This window comes from Sceloporus undulatus, chromosome 3, assembly GCF_019175285.1.
Source record: "Sceloporus undulatus isolate JIND9_A2432 ecotype Alabama chromosome 3, SceUnd_v1.1, whole genome shotgun sequence".
Classification (NCBI taxonomy): Eukaryota; Metazoa; Chordata; class Lepidosauria; order Squamata; family Phrynosomatidae; genus Sceloporus; species Sceloporus undulatus.
This window is the reverse complement of record NC_056524.1, coordinates 33,256,905-33,274,776: the sequence shown is the minus strand read 5'-3', so window position 1 is coordinate 33,274,776 and position 17,872 is coordinate 33,256,905. Positions and strand designations below refer to the sequence as shown.

General features: G+C 41.1%; 1 protein-coding gene across 1 annotated transcript in view; it reads right to left on the bottom strand.

Annotated features, from left to right (window-relative positions):
* USPL1 (ubiquitin specific peptidase like 1) overlaps window positions 1-12,313 on the bottom strand; it is a 30,426-nt gene extending 18,113 nt beyond the window's left edge. The window contains exon 1 of the mRNA XM_042456377.1: window positions 12,226-12,313. The gene's annotated coding sequence lies outside the window, so the exon portion shown is untranslated. The remainder of the gene's footprint in view (window positions 1-12,225) is intronic.
* Between the last annotated feature and the right edge of the window lie 5,559 nt (window positions 12,314-17,872).

Sequence of the window (17,872 nt, the reverse complement as noted above, 5' to 3'; positions counted from 1 at the left end):
CGTGGTATTGTATCTGTATTTGAGTATGAGATCAGTGTTGCTTTGGCTTCTCTTATTAGTGGCAATGGTTACTTAAAGTTCAAGCTAATTGAATGAGCTAGGCATCTTGTAAGATGTAAATCAGCAGCAATACTAATTAACAGCACATCAGCAATAATGAATACATGCACTTTTCTATGACATGTTTTTAAAGAATTGAAGAATTCAAATAAGAGAGTTACAATATTTTGTAGGTCACTGTTATGCAGTCTATTTAAGATTCTGGTCCACTGAATACTTTATGAGGTGTAAATAACTAGAACTAGATAATTTGGGAAACAAATTATCATATAGTTCCAAATTCTAGGCAAGATATTTTAAGATTAGTATTTGTTTTGTAGAAGACTGTTATATTGTTCTGCTTTAACTGCTATTCTGTTCAAAAATAAACTTTTGCTGCTGCTTCCGGTAGTTTGCTGTTCCCTCCCACTACTGCTTCTTTCTAACATTGCTGTTGTTGCGCCCCTTCAAGTCTTAACTTACCATTCTGATTACAAAACTATGTAATTCATACTTTTACTTTTGTCAACGCTCACCTTAATTTTTTTTTTTTGTGGAAATAAGTAAAATACAAATGTTTAATTAAAAAAAACTTTACTACACAGGTTTTGCCACTGGAGAAGAAAATAGAAGTTGAAAAACGGAAACCAGTAGGATCACAGGCCACCAGAAGGCAAAATGTACTTCACAAGCAGGCAAGGCCCAATAAGCTCTTTTTATGAAGCACATGTCTAGAACTGACTAGGTGCAAAAATGCATTTTGTAGCCAAATGATGTTAATCTAGCAGTACACACAGCAATTATCACATTCTAATATAGTAGACAGGCTTACATAAGAATCATCATAGCGTCACAATGAGTGAGCAAAACCAGGATGTTTCATCCTAAAAAAAGAAAATGTTCCACAGATATCACTCCCCCCCAATATTTCCCACGGTTCACATTTTAAAAAATGAAAAAAGAATGTATCCACTCTATCCCAACATTTTTGTTATCTCAGCTTTTATATCTGTAATCTCCAGTCTAGAGCTATTCTACAATTTACATTTACTGTGATTATTATGATTACTTCACCTTGTCTCGTTACCTCTATTTTTCTATGCTGTTCTTATGAATATTGACGATTTGATCAAAAAGGGACAGGATCTTGCTAGTCACTAAAGCATTTTATTACCATTTTTTAAAACCACTGCCCTTCCTTTTTTGGAAAATAAAAATAAGATGACAAAGAGACATCACAATCTCTCTTTGTCATCTTATTTTTATTTTCCAAAAAAGGAAGGGCAGTGGTTTTAAAAAATGGTAATAAAATGCTTAGTGCAAATTGCTACCAATTGTATGTTATCTTTATCATTATTATTTCATATCCTGCATTTTTCCCAGTTTGGGACGCAAGGTGGTTTACAACAGAGGTGCTGCTAGAATGAAATCAAAGTGAAAGAAGCACTTTCTTTGATAGCAACTTTAAATGAACAATAACTCTGATTTAAACCACTGATTTAAATAAAGTTTCCCTGATAGTTATTCATATACTATTTTTAATAATAGCACAGATCTGAACATTGAAATGTATCAATTTCAGTAGAGCTGTTTACAACTTTAAGGTGGGTATAATTCATGTATTTCCCCCCAGAAAACGTTCTTTTTATTTATTTATTTATTAGAAAATAATACACACATAAAAACACATACACACACACTCATAATATATTCATTACCTGCAGTAAATTATAGGAGCTGAAAGTAATAAATACAAGTAGTAAATTGTTCACACAGACTCAACAGTACTTAAGCCTAAATTCAATTCTTAGGTCCAAAACACTGCAGAAATCATCCAGTGTGAGACTGCTTTAACTGTCTTGGCTCAATGCTAAGGAATTCTGGGAACTGTAGTTTCGTGAGACATTTAGCCTTTTCTGTCAAGGAGTTCTGGTGCCACAATAAATCACAATTCCCTGGATTCCCTAGCACTGAGCCAGGGCAGTTAAAATGGTCTCAAACTGGATTGTTTCTGCAGTGTGTTTTGGCTTTTAGTATCAGCTACAGTAGAGCCACTGACTCAATGGATACTTAATAAGTCAACACTCATGAATCTTTTGAGTTAAGACTAAACTGGATTTATGCCATGGCCTCTTAAACTAAATCTTATATATTACCAAATTATTTCACATTTGCTACTTCAGCACTGTTCAGTCATGGTGGTCTTATATTACTAGCATTTGCCTGTCTATGAGCCCACACATACATTTGCCCATCTATTGCCCTACATACTTATATTACAGCATTTGCCTATCTATGAGTATCTGGGTACTCTATATAGGTATTATACCTGGGATTGTCCCCATCAAGGAACAGAGGACAGCAGACACAGAAAGCACCAGGGAGCCAAATGGATGCAGATGGTGGAAGATCTTCAACTGAACACACCAAAGAGAATTTAGACTGGGTCAGTGGCCCATTCTACTTTTTCAAAAATATTTTTTTACAACTTTCAGTTTATTTTTAATCTCAATAGTAAATAAATGTATTCTGTGCCCATCTTCCACATTCCTCATATTAGTTCAAAAATGGAAACTGTTACAGGCCAGAGATATATTTTATTGCCAATTTTTCAGCCCAGGAATATACCTACAGAGTGTAAGACACAGCATAAGAACTACCCTAATTAAAGCAGTTAGTTCTCTGAGAGTCTGCTTGTCTGTGTCAGCAGAAAACTGGCTTCAGTTTTAATATCAGTCTGGGGGAAATGCCAGATGCTCTCTGGAATGTAAATAAGATAAGGAAAATGCCTGTACTCAAGAAGAGAAGTAGATTTGAGAAAAGATAAACACTGGCTGAACAATGATAGGAAGGATTACAATGACTTCCATCATCAGGATCTATATTTCAATTGGACAGAGATAAGCCAGAAGTAGTGAGTCCTTTGTTTTGATGGTCAAAGGATTAGCTGAGTGAGTGGAAGGAGAAAATAAAGTTTAGAGAGAGCCAAAAATTTAGGCTACTTTGCATGCCTCCCATGCACAAAGATGCTGTTTGATAATCAGCTATGCTGTTTCTAATAGCCCTATACTGTAGTTGGAAATGACATGCTGTCCCCAAATGTTGATTTAGCTAGTACTGGTAAAATTGACATTTAGGTTAGACTAAGAATACATACATACATACATACATAATGGATGACTGTAATGGAGAAAATGCTAGATGGTTTAGAAGAATCATGTTCTTACATGTGTTAGTTATTATCAAGCCTGTTAAAGATCTGAATAAAAAGATAAAGGTTCAGCCCTTAGGAAAGTCTTGATGGAAGTATAACATCTTTATGGCCATATACTGTAGTGTAATTAATGTAATGTGGCATGCCTTACCTGGAATGTAATATAAGGCTGAGTGCCCAGACATTGTCATGTCTTGTGTTTCTCCCTAAAGGGAATGGTATGTTTATATATCTAGGAATGCTTATGATAAATAGCCTGAAATAGTACCAAAGAAAATTCTCAATTTCTCATATAAACATCACAAGATCCTTAAGAATGTTTAAGTGGAGTGTTAATGTTAACACTGGGTGCATCTACACTGTAGAAATGGCTCCAGTCTACAAAAATCCTTGTATTTGTGTGAAGTGCCAGCAGCCTTTGGTAGATAAGGCAATAGACCTTTCAAAACTACAAATCCCAGGATTCCACAGGATGGAGTTGCAGCATTTCAAGTGGGGTCAAACTGCATTATTTCTACAGTGTAGAGGCTTCTTTGGTCTGCCTGACTTATCTACCAACACGATGTGGGCACTCAGGTGATCAGGAATAGATAAGATGAGCCCAGACACTATCCCGATTATCTGACAAGTGGCAAAGGACCCTCAATTCCTCAGTCTAAGAGACAGTTGTGGGAAACCACAGCTGTTTTAAAACAGAAATACTGTAGAAGTTCTGAAGATGCCAGCCACAGATGCTGGCAAAACGTCAGGAAGAAACTCTTCTAGAACATGGCCACATAGCCCCCAAAACCCACAAAAAACTATGGATGCTGGCCATGAAAGCCTTCAACTCCACATTAGAAATAGAAGTGTTCCTGTTTGTTTATCTTTGATCTTAGGTAACAATGTATGTAGGCACACCACGGCCACTAATTAATTTTTATGAGTCTGTAGATATAGGCTTAACAAGTAGGTTCTGAGGAAATTCAGTTTTGACTGTTATTTTAAAAATAAGAATAAAAAGAGAAAATTAGTATTTTATTCACAATCTTAAAAAAATAAAAATAAAAAGCAATTTAAAACATCCTATTTAAATCAACAATTTTTAATTAATTGCTTTGCAAGTCTAGATGTGGAGGATACAAGGATACCTATTCCTGATGTACCAGGACTAGAGCCCTATTCTACTGGCAACAAGAAAGGCAGACTGTCACAACTGCAGCTTCTCCTTGGTCTTAGCCAAATATTAATATGATAGGGAAGACAAATGTCAGAAACATGTGATACTGGACAACAGAAGCAGGCCTGTTTTTAGCATAACAATTACAGCAAAAGTACCAAGAACTTGAAATTATAGCTATGATAAACGTAATGAAATGTATAATGGTTTAAAATTTACCCCAATAGCAGTTTTTGGGGTGGGAGGGAAAGCAAAATTCAGAACCAGTGCTGGGTATATAAATAACTAGCAGGGGCACTGTTACCCCAGATGGAGGGACACTGAGTTTGTGCAACATGTTAAGATGCCACTTTTAGAGATTTATTTTGTCAGATGCCATATTATTTATTAGCATAAATGAGACTGCTTAATAGTGTACTTAACTGTGCACTGTAGTTAGCCAATATAAAAAGAGGATATTCAGCGGCCTGCATTAATATTTTGAAAGAAATTCTATGAATAGTCAGGAAAGATTACTGTTCAAATAATCTGACATCTGGAACAGAATTGAAAGTTAAATGTGTTTAGAGAGGATGAGATCCGTGAGAATGGTGATAACTTCATTTACCTCTGAGAATACCAGCTATTTCTCTTATGTAGTTTCTAAGTGTAAGAATATCATGCATTTATGAATGCCACTTGGTCTGCATCTGCACTACAGAAACAATCCAGTTTGACGCCACTTTAATTGCCATGGCTCAACAGAATTCTGGGAATTATAGTATGTTGTGTCACCAGAGCTGTCTGACAGAGAAGGCTAAATGTCTCATCAAACTACAACTCCCAGAATTCCACTGAGCCACAGCGGTTAAAGTGGTATCAACCTAGATTATTTCTGCAGTGTGCAATGCAGACTTAGTGGTGTTATTCATCTTCACTCTTTCTGTGAATTTATGTTGTATCTTCATAATTATTAGATGCACTGAATGTTTTGATATATTTAGAAAGTCTCTACAGTTCAAGTAAAGTGCTATTCCCTTCATTGAAAAGCAGCAATAGTTTAGAAACACATACAAAGGAGCATCCATATTGAATATCTACTGGTTAAATGGTTCAGAGGTTCTGAGTCAGCCAGTAAGTGTTCAGCATATTAAAACATATGGAAGCACAGAAAATTTCCTGTACCCATTTTCAGACTCACACACAAAAAACAGCATTTTGTGCCCTTACTACTTCTTTATTACCAAGATCATAATCAATAATAAATATAGTAGAGGCAATTCACCCAGCCTCCTTACCTGCAGACACTAACCTTACTATCCACTGGGCTAATATGTGCACTGGCCTTATGAAGGAGGATGCCATGCATATCAAAGCATATGATTATTATTTTTTCCTATACAAGGGGAACTCTAGGACAATTACCATAAGTCCTTGTGAAAAGGAAGCATAATGACACAACTATATGTGAGTTTGTTACATATGTTGTTAGCAAAAAACTAAATTAGGCCAGGCAAATCCAACAAGCTTTTTGTGCATGGTTTCAACATGCAAAAGGAGTTGTATGAATTACTCAGCACAACACAAAAAGCAAAAGGATCTTGCAGCACCTTTGAGACTGAGAGAAAGAAATTGTAGTATTAGCTTTCATAGACTCAATCTTGTATCTGAGGAAGTAAACCAAATCTACAAAAGTTAATGCTACAACTTCTTTCGCTCAGTTATTCTCAAAGGTGCTACAAAATCCCTTTGCATACTGGTATTTCAGACTAACATGGTTATGTCTCTGAACTTTTCGCATAACACAGTTGAGTCCTTGCTCATTTACTTGGCAAGGCAACTACTACCTGCTTCCCAATCTGCACTTGTTAACAAATGCCCATATTATTCCTATATGTTAATTCACACTGAAAGAGCAAGAAAAACATCTGAGTTTCATCTACAAACCCTATAACTAAAAGGGTGGAAAATTAGGTTAAGAGAAATTACCTTCTCTTTATGTGAGCTGCTTGACACTTTGGTTTGTTCATATTGCTATATGGACTTTTAAAAAAGAAACTTACTATGTACACTGGCAGTTACCACGCTCAATGTTGAGGATAAGAAGGCTGAACAAAAACTTAATATTTTAATTAAGGCTGTGATATCCAGACACTAAAATATTTCACCAGCTATAGAATTACTGTATATACTCATGTATAAGTCTAGAATTTTTAGTCAAAAGATTGATCCCAAAAACCTAGACCGAGTTACCCACAGGTCAATGTAAATACTATACTTTAAATCTTATAAAAAAGGGAATCCTTCCCTGGTGAAAGGCAAGTGTGAAATCTGTCCTGGAAGCACTGATTTCCCTCTCCTCTCTCTTCCATTCAGCCTTTAGTGTGAGCCAAAGCAGTTATGCCTGCCATAATTTTGTAGGTTCTTTGGCATTGTTTTCCTTTGCTTTATCATTTAGATCCTTTGTTGCATGTCCCTAAACTTTACCCTCAACTTATCCAAGGGACATATCAAAATCCATAATTTTGCCCCCCAAACCTGCTCTTGATTACATGAGGTCGACTTATAGTCGAGTATATACGATATTGATGTTTTTAATCTTGCTGCTGGGCAGAACAGCAGTATTTAATGAGATACCATCTTCAATAGAACATACATAAACAGATCCTGTGTATGTGTGTATGCATACATGCGTACATGTGCTTGTAGGATGCATGTGTGTATCAATCTACTTAGAAATAAATTCTATAGAATTCACTGAAGTTTAATCTCAGGGACCTATGCACAAGTCTGGAGGGTCCCAATTGATAGGGTTCAACTATCATGTTACATTAATATTACCAGTGATAAACTGCTAGTTTATCATGGTACAATTTCCCAGTCATAGATACAGCCTCCAATGCCTGGATTCTATTACCACAGTTGGGAATTTGTGAATATTCAGCTGTTGATTCCCTTTTGGGACAAAGGCAAGATATAAATGAAATAAATAGAGCAATAAATAAACCAAACTGATGAATGACTACTCCCATCACTCCACATCACTAGCCCTGGTAGCAGGGGCTAATAGGATCTAGAAATGGAAACATCATCTTGAAAACCTCAAATCTGTTCTGCAGGAACAGATTCACACATTTATTAACTTTCTACATGGAAATTACTTCCAGGAATCTGTGGGTGCCAGTGATCCCCAAACTCTGGTTTCCCAGATGTTTTAGACCAGGGGTCAGCAACCTCCGGCCCGCGGGCCGCATCCAGCATGCGGGCACCTTTCCGCCGGCCCCTGGTCCCTCCTGCTGCTGAAATCGCCGCCGATTTCGGCTGCTCTGGCTGCCGTTTTGTCCTTCAAAATGGCGGCGCCCATTAGGAGGCCCGCTGCGGCCTCCAGAGCCCTGAAACAGGGCTCCAGGAGCCACACCAGGCCTCTGAGGGGCCCGCTGCGGCCTCCGGTGCCCTGAAACGGGGCTCCAGCAGCCGCACCGGGCCTCCCAATGGGCGCCGCCCACCTCCCTCCTGGCCCCGCCCTCCTCCCTCCTGGCTCCACCCTCCTATAAATGGAGAAGTGGGGGGGAAGGAGGAGGAGGCAGAGAGAGAGAGAGGGAGGGAGGGAGGGGAGGAGAGAGAGGGGGAGGGAGGGAAGGAGGGAGAGGAGGAGAGAGAGAAAGGGTGGGAGGGAGAGGAGAGAGAGAGAGGGAGGGAGGGGAGAGAGAGAGAGGGTGGGAGTGAGAGGGAGGGAGAGAAAGAGAGAGAGGAGAGAGAGAGAGCCACAGCCACTGAGCCAGGTGAGAGGTTTGTTCATTGGGGGAGGGGGGTTATACTACCTGTGCCTTTGTGGTTTGAGACAGTGTGCATGCATTTTTTGCTGTTTTGTGACCTTGCCTAGTCACTTCCATGCTTGCAAATATTGCTATTATTGTTGTTGTTATCCCTTGGTATTCTCTTTGCAAAATCCCCCCACATGGACTTGCTTGCTCTTTTCTGGGTTGAGACAGTGTGCATGTATTTTTCCTGTGTTATGGCATTGCCTAGTAGCTTCTTGCAAATATTGTTATTATTATGCGGCTCCGCCCCTGGAGAGTGGAAACCCCGCCCTGACATGTGGCTCCGCCCCAGACGGTGGAAGCTCCACCCCCTGTGTGCGGCTCCGCTCCTGGAGGGTGGAAGCTCCACTCCCCGGCTTCGGCCCCCCAGTTGTCTGAGGGACAGCAACCCGGCCCCTGGCTCAAAAAGGTTGCCTACCCGTTTTAGACTTTAGCTTCCAGAAATCTCAGCCATCTTGGCCAACAGTCTGGGATTCTAGGAGCCAAAGTCCAAAATACCTGGAAGGCCAGAGTGCAGGAAATTGCTAACCCTACACCATAGAAATAATGCAGTTTGACACCACTTTAATTGCCAGGCCTCCATCCCACAGAATTCTTGGTATTGTAGTTTTGTGAGGCATCAACACTCTTTAGCAAAGGAGGCTTAAGACCTTGTAGAAATACAAATCTCAGAATTCCATAGAATGGAGCTTATTACTGTTGTTAGCTGCTCTTCAGCAGACCTCCACTCATGGTGACCCTGTGGATGAGACATCTTCACAACAGCTTGTCCTCAACCTCTATGCTCTACAGAAAAGCTTTTGACTACATAGATCACAAAAAGCTATGACTCATGATTTGTGGAACCTCTGATTGTCTTGATGTGCAACATATACTCAGGACAAGAGGCATCTTTCAGAAAAGAATAGAGAAATAGAATGATTTCCAGTCGGCAAAGAGGTCAGGCAAGGCTGCATCCTTTCACCTTATCTGTTAACTTGTATGCCAAAAATATTATGCAAAGAGCACGCTTAGACACAGAAAAAGGAGGCATGAAAACAGGAGAAAGGAATATCAACAATTCTAAGATATGCTGATGACACCATACTACTAGCAGAAAACATCATGGACCTGGAACAGCTACTAAGGAGGATCAAGGAAGAACGTGCAAAGGCAGGCTTACTGTGGAACATAAAGAAAACAAAAATAATGACCACAGAGGATCTACACAAATTCAACCTAGACAATGAAGAAATCAAAATAGCAAAAGTGATGCCATACCTTAGATCAAACATTGATTACAATAGGGACTGCAGTCAAGAAATCAGACTAGGAATGGGAGCGGCTGCTATGAAAGAACTATCCAAAATCCTAAAGTGTAAAGATATACAGCTGAACACTAAAGTCAGAATCCTATAAGCCATTATATTCCCCATCACCATGTACAGATGTGAGAGTTGGACAGTGATGAAAGTGGATAGGAAGAAAATCAACTCATTTGACATATGGTGCTGGAGAAGAGTGCTGAGGATACCATGGATGGCCAAGAAGATGTGTCAGTGAACTTTATTACATGGGAAAATCGGGGATTTAAACAGCGAAAATCGTGTAAAAATCACACAATCATGAGTAACATTTTCACATACATCACCATTAAAGAGCCATTTAATCAGGGAATTAAACAGGCAATAAACAGCAACAAATCATTCCCGGGATTTCCCCGTGAATGATTTGTTGTTGTTTATTGCCTATTTATTCCCAGGATAATGGCACTTTAGCGGCATCATGTGAAAATGTTAATTGTGACTGTGCGATTTTCATGCCGTTTAAACCACCGATTTTCTCCATGTGACGAAGTCTATACTTTGGCCACGTTATGAAAAGGCAAAACTCACCTGAAAAGACAATAATAATGCTAGGAAAGGTGGAGGGCAATAGAAAGGGTGGAAGATCCCTGTGCTAGATAGACAGACTCAATCAGGGAGCTCATGGGCCTGAATAGACTATAAATCGACCGTAGGTTTTGGGGGTCAAAATAATGGATTTTTATATAACCAATGGCTAAGTCAAGGGTAAAATTTAGGAGCACATAACAAAGGATCTAAAGGATGAAGCAAAGGAAGACAATGCCAAAGAACTTACAGAATTCCAGAAGGCATAACTCTTTGTGTTCACACTAAAGACTGAATGGATAATAGAGTAAAAGGGAATCAGTGCTTCCAGGACAGATTATACTCATGCCTTTCACCAAGGGGTGGTTGCTTTTTCCATAAGACTTAAAGTACAATACTTACATTGATCCGTGGATAAGTTGACTCAAGTTTTTGGGGTCAATTTTTTGACTAAAATTTCTAGGCTTATACATGAGTATATACAGTAAGTGGTGATAGCCTCGTTTAAATATTTGAAGGGATGTCATATTGAGGATGGAGCAAGCTTGTTTTCTGCTGCTCCAGAGAACAGGATCTGGAGCAATGGATGCTAACTGCAGGAAAAGAGATTTCACCTAAACACTAGGAGGAACTTCTGACCTGAAGAGCTGTTTGACCGTGGAACATGCTGCCTCATCGATTGGTGGAGTCTCTTTAGTGGTGGAGGTCTTTAATTAGAGGCTGGATGGCCATCTGTCAGGGGTGCTTTGATTCTGTGTTCCTGGGTGGGAGGGGGTTGCACTGGATGGCCCTTGGGGTCTCTTCCAACTCTATGATTCTAAGAATACCATGGACAGCAAAAAAGACAAACAAATGTGTCCTAGAACAGATCAAGCCTGAAATCTCCCTGGAAGCCAAGACTGAGGCTCTTGTACTTTTGCCACATTGTGAGAAGGTAGGAATCTTATTAAAAATACAATAATGCTGGGGAAAGTAGGGGGCAGTGGAAAGAGAGGAAGAGGCCAGATGGACAGATTCAAACAGAGAGGTTGTGGGCCTGGATTTGTATGAACTAAGTAGAACAATGGAGGACAGGGGGTCTTGGAGATGTCTCATCCACAGGGTGGACATGAGTTGGGATCGACTGGAGGGCAGCTAACAACAAAATGCGTCCCACTTCACACAGATCAAATGTTGGGCAGACATGGTGACCAAATGAGAAAAATCTCTTGAGCAAGGTACAAGCAGCTGCTTTCAACACTAAGTATGCTGCAGTTCCATCGCTAGAAACAACATTTCGGCACATTTACAAACATACAAATCCAGGAGAAACAAACAGGAGGAAATACTAGAAGTACTAGTGTTTTCCTGGACCTGTCCTACATTCCAACCTTCTGTCTAGAAGGAATTCCAAAATGTCCTCCATTTTGAATTTAACTAAGAACCACACATTTACATTTCTATGAGTGTTTTCAGCTTTTCTTTGGTCATGTCCTCAATTGTGTCTTGAATGTCCTACATTTTGCAGTGCCTTGTCTTCCTTCGCAGTTAAGATACCTGGTCACCTTGTCCCCCATTTGCTCACTGCTCTGTGACTAGGACAACCAGAGGTCCTCACCTCCAAGGAGGGCGAGGCACCGCAAAATGTAGGACATTCAAGAAACAATGGAAGATATGTGCAAAGAAATGCTAAAAACACCCACAGGAATGCAAAATCCATGCTTCTGAATCATGCTCAAAATGGAGGGCGTTTCGGAATTCCCCTGGACAAAAGGCTGAAAATGGAGGAAATGTCCTGGAAAAGGAGGACGCTGGGTCGCCCTGCCTGCACTTTCGCCTTCTGCCCAGGAGCAGCGTCAAGATGTCCTCCATTTTGGAATGCCTCCTGGGCAGAAGGATGGAAAATATAGGACACGTGGAGGACGCCTGGCCACTTGGGCTGCGCTTCCACCTTCCCTCCAAGAGGAATCTCAAAATGCTGGAAATGGAGGACATTTAGGAACATTCCTCCTGGGCAGAGGATGGAAATGGAGGACGAGTCCTGGACAAGGAGGACGCCTGGCCCCCTGCCTGCGCTTCCCCCTTTCCCTCAGGAGGAATCCCCAAAGGCCCTCCATTCTGAGCAGGGCTGGCTCCCTCCGGGGCTTCTGAGGCAGGGCTTACCTTCAGGGCGCCTCCAAAGCTAGGGCCCGCCGGCCATGGCTCCTCGGGAAACGTCTCTCTCTGGCGCGTGGAGGCCTCAGCTGTGCAGCGCCTGCTGAGTCCCCCGGAAACAGGCCCCGATCAGGAAGGTTCCTAGGCCTCAACCCTCTGCTCCTCCTGCTCTTAGTCTCTGGGAGGCAGCCAGGGAAGATAGTAGAGGGGTCCCTCCACTTTCTGTGGGGTTAGGCTCCCCTTGGATGTTGAAAAACCACAAATTGAAAACAACAACAACAACACTATTCTCTCCTGCATCACTAGACTGGGCTCTGCAGCCTAATGGTTTCTCCACCTCAGGCATCAGAAGGGCGGCCAGGCCCAGAAAAACCCATAGGAGTGAAGGCAAACAGCCACTCAAAGGAAAGGTTGTTTTTTGAATCACACATCAAAAGAGCCATAGGCAGAATAGGGAAACTGGTGAGGGAACACAATCTCCAATTGATCTACATTGATTTCAGCAAGGCCTTTGACAAGGTTCCCTGTGACATTCTTGCAAACAAGCGTGTAAAATGTGGGCTAGACAAGGTAACTGTTGCATGGATTTGTAACTGGTTGACCGGCCGAACCCAAAGGGGGCTCAGCAATGGCTCCTTTTCATCCTGGAGAGAAGTGACCAGTGTACATTTTGTCCCTGGTAAAAGTGGACAATTATGGCAACCCTCCCACAGGGCTCTGTCCTGGGCCCAGTGCTATTCAACATCTTTATCAATGACCTGGATGACAGAATTGGGAGCATACTTATCAAATTTGCAGATGACACCAAATTAGGAGGAATAGCTAATACTCCAGAGGACAGAATCAAGATTCAAAATGACCCAAATAGACTAGAAGGCTGGGTCAATGCTAATAAAATGAAATTCAACACGGAGAAATGTAAGGTACTGCACTTTGGGCAGAAAAATGAAATGCATAGATATAGGATGGGGGACACCTGGCTTAAGGAGACTACATGTGAAAGGGATCTAGATCTAGGGGCCTGTACAGACAGGCCAAAATAAAGCTGCTTCAGGTCACTTTGGAGGTGTGCTGTTTAAATGATGCATGTGTCCTAAGAGGCCAGAAGCCATGCCAAAGCCACACTCAAGTCCAGTGTAGCTTCTGGCCTCTTAAGATGCGTGCGTCATTTGAACAGCATACCTCCAAAGTGACCCAAAGCATAATTTTTGTGGGTTTTTCAGGCTATGTGGCCATATTCTAGAAGAGTGAATTCAAAACCAGTCCAAAGCAACCTTGTATTTGCTTTATTCCCAAAAGCCTAGCAACTTGCCTGGTTCACTGCTACAGTTTTGAAGTCTCCAATGAAAGCTTTAATCTGTTCACCACACCAGTCCATGGATTCAACTAGTTTCCTCCAAACCTTTGATAGGTGAGATAGGTGATGAACATATATATATATATATATATATATATATATATATATATATATATTTGCAACTTAAAATTGAAGGGCACAACTAAAATAAGAACTAGAATAAGAACTAAAAAAGTTACTTTGAGTGGGAGGGGAAAAGAGAGTAATAAAACGACTTAAGGAGCTGGGGATGTTTAGCCTGGAGAAAAGAAGGTTAAGAGGTGATAGCCCTGTTTAAATATTTGAAGGGATGTCATATTGAGGAGGGAGCAAGCTTGTTTTCTGCTGCTCCAGAGAACAGGACCAGGAACAATGGATCCAAGCTGCAGGAAAAGAGATTCCACCTCAACATTAGGAAGAATTTCCTGACAGTAAGGGCTGTTCGACAGTGGAACAAACTCCCTCGGAGTGTAGTGGAGTCTCCTTCCTTGGAGGTCTTTAAACAGAAGCTGGATGGCCATCTGTCGGGGATGCTTTGAATGTGATTTCCTGCATGGCACAATGAGGTTGGACTGGATGGTCCTTGTGGTCTCTTCCAACTCTGGATTCTATAATTCTATGAAAACACATCACCATTGGGCTATGATTACAGTTATTATTTTAATTAACACTTAGTTCTAGCCAGTAATTTAGTTGCAGTAAGGTATAGGACCATGGGGTTTTGCTGAAGGCTTTATAGAATTTATACTATTTGAGTATATCAATATCTTTTTAAATTATTTTTTAGAATTATTATCGTTTATCATTTTCTTCTTTCGGGTCCTTCTGTTGTTGCTGTGTGCCTTCAAGTCATTTCTGATCTATGGCGACTTTAAAAAAAACTATCACAAGGTTTTCTTCATAAGATTTGTTCAGAGGCAGTTAAATAAATAAATAAATTTATTTTTATACCGCCCTTCCACAGATCAGGGCGGTTTACAGCATAATAAAATACAAAAAATTACACAATACAATTAAAACAACAACAGTATAAAACCCCCGTTTGTCTTTGCCTTCCTCTGAGGCTGAGAGCCAGTCACACTGAGGTTTTTGCAGCTCAGATCCGGGGTGACTCCTGGTTCAGCTTTGCGAATTCACGTTACAACGCACATGTTTTATCACACCTGGTTGCCCTTCCATTGCCCTTCTGAATCGAGGGGGAATTGATTCCAAGGCAAGTTACGTGATGCAGATTCACACAAAGTGGAGTAAGTGCAAATTGTATTACCACACCGGTGCATACCATGCGGATTCAACTATTCGAATTGGGACCCTTGTGCATGCTCAGTGGGGGGCTGAACGCATCGTGAACCTTTGCACTTCTGGGGTGAAGATGGGGCCACTTCCTAGTTCCACTTTCACTTGAATGACAGCTTCAAGTTCTATGGGCTTTAGTTTTGGCACCCAAACTAGCATTCTTTTTCTGGGAGATATGGTCCGTTTTTGCAGTCACACAAGCAGCCTTCCCCAGTGGCATCGGAAACAGCCGCTTTCCCCCTGCTTGCCAGCATGTCTCCTGTCCACATTAAACCATGAATACATTCATTCCCCAGTAGCTCTCTGCCCTTTCCCCAGTGGCATCGGAAACAACCACATTTCCCCTCGGCAGCAATGGAAGCGGGGGGGGGGGGGGGGGTTACCGGAAGCAAATGGGAAAAAATTGCAGCACGGCATCATGGGAAATGGGGGACCTTGGAGGTTTGGGCGGATGTACCAGGACGGAAGCAAAGTTTCATACCACACCAGACCAACTCAGAGTGAAATCAAAGTGAGCTTGAATGTGAATTCTGTGAATTCACTTTTTACCAAATTCACCAAAATGAGGAGTCACTTTGGATTCACTGCAGAAGCGCCACGGAAGGAGCTCCCATAGAAAGGAATCACATGTGATAATACATCACGTTATCGCGTGGATTCGCATTGTTGGACCCGCAGTCACGTCAGATCAGAGTGGCAAAAACCTCCGTGTGATAAGGGCCAGTAACTTGTCCAAGGCCACACAATGGGTTCCATGGCCAAGCAGGGATTCAAACTCTGTTCTCCAGAGCTGTAGTCCAAGACTCAAACCACTGAAACACACTGGTTGTCTCCAGACCCTTCATTGCTTATTTTGTTATTGTTGTTGCTTATGGCAAAATTTCTGACTTATGGCAACCCTCAGGTGAACCTATCATGGCAAATTTCTTCAGACGGGGCTTGCCACTGCCATCCTCTGATACTTGCAGAATGTGACTTGCCCAAGGTAACTCAGTGGGTTTCCATGGCCGAATAGGAATTGAAGCTTGCTCTCCAGAGTTGTAGTCTACACTCAAACCACTATGCCACACTGGCTCTCTTTGTTCATTGTTTATACAGGTTGAGTATCCCTTATCTGGAATTCGAACAACTGAAATACTCCAAAATCCAAATTTGTCCACATAGGTGGCTGAAATAGTGACATTTTTGTTTTCAGTTCACAAACTTTCTTTCATGTACAAAATTATTACGAATATTATGTATACAATTACCTTCAGGCTGTGTTTGAAGGTGGATACGAGACTTAAATGAATGTCATGTTTATAATTGGGCTCCATCCCCAAGATATCTCATTATGTATATGCAAATATTCCAAATTCCCAATCATTTTGAATAAGAGAGACTCATCCTTATTTTGGAAAGTTCTCTTGCAATCCTTATTATAAATCTGTTACCCTATATCTTTATAATAAATGGGGCAGAATTGTTAAGTGTTTTCATATGTAGCAGGCCCAGGCAACTGCCTTCCAACAGTTTTTGGACTGCAACCTCCCCAATCCCACATCAATGGCTAGGGGTAGAGTTTATGGGAGTTGTAGTCCAAAAGCAACTGGAGGAACGCAGCTGCTCATCCCTATCAAATATAAATTTCCCTCACACAACAGGGCTATGTGTGTTCACCACATCTACTCTATAGTGAAACATGATATTGGCATTTGGATTGTATTTTTCAGTGTTTAACACTTAACATATGTTATTTAACACCCCAACAGATTTTAAGGTAGGCTTATGGTATTATCACAGTATTGGAACTGAGACTGAGCATCTGTGAAAAGAGTGACTTGCTTAATTCCTCTCAGTAAAATCTAAAATTGAGGTTTGTCCTTGCATTCCCCTGGCTGCTATGAATCAACTTTTGTGCAATATTGTTGAGCTATGCAACAAAGGTGAAGTAAGACCTTTGAAGCAATCTAGGAAGCATATATCTGGACTGTGCTCTGAAGGTGCAATTCATAGAGATTTCTGGATTAAAATAATGATATTTTCAGCCAAATGGTTATCAACAGGATCACTGGGAAACTCTCATGAGGCTTGAGCACAGGGCATCGCTTCTGTGGCTCGAAGCGTCACCATTTTGAGGCAGACTGTAGCAAAGGGTTAGAGCACATGGTGACATGGGAGAAGTGGTGGCAAAAAGGAGCTTTCAGATTTGGAACCCTGCTTAACTTTTGTGAGCTTTGCTGGGACTTGGCTAGCAGGTTGGAGCTGCACTGCTGCTCCTGCTTTCTTTCATCAGACGGTGAGAGAAGAGGTAGCAGAAGAAACCATTTTTTGTAGGAGAGTGTGTGTGTGTATATATTCATATATATTCATCTCCACAAAAAATATTTGTTGTAAAGGCTTTACTGTACCGATGAAAGAGTATGTCTAGCTTTTGCAGCAGACTGTTTGGAAAGATCTGCTAGACAAATGTAATAATAATAATAATAATAATAATATGATTTATTTATAGCCTACCATTTCTCAAGGAATCAAGGCGGGTTACAACATCTTAAAAACCATACAATGCAATAGAGTAAAATATCAGTTACCATTAAAACAGCTCATTCCATAGTCTAGGAGCAGCAGTGGAATAGGCCCTCTAGATCACAGCAGATAATCTTGATTTTTTAGGCTGTAATAAATTCTTCCCAGAGGACCGAAGGGTGCGTGGTGGACTGTATAGAAGAAAGCATTCCCGCAAGTGGTCTGGACCCAAGTCATGTAGGGCTTTAAAGTTAATAACCAGCACCTTGTACCGTGGCCGGAAACTGGCTCCCAAAGGGATTTCAATACAGGTGTTATATGGCTGCTTCTCAATGTACCCGCAACCAATCTGGCTGCCATATTTTGTACCAACTGAAGTTTCTGAACTTGGCATAAGGTTAGCCCCATGTAGAGCGCATTACAGAAGTCAAGTGGAGAGGTTACCAATGCATGTACTACTGTTTCTAGGTCTCCAGGCTCAAGGAAGGGACGCGGCTGGCATATCAGCCGAAGCTGATA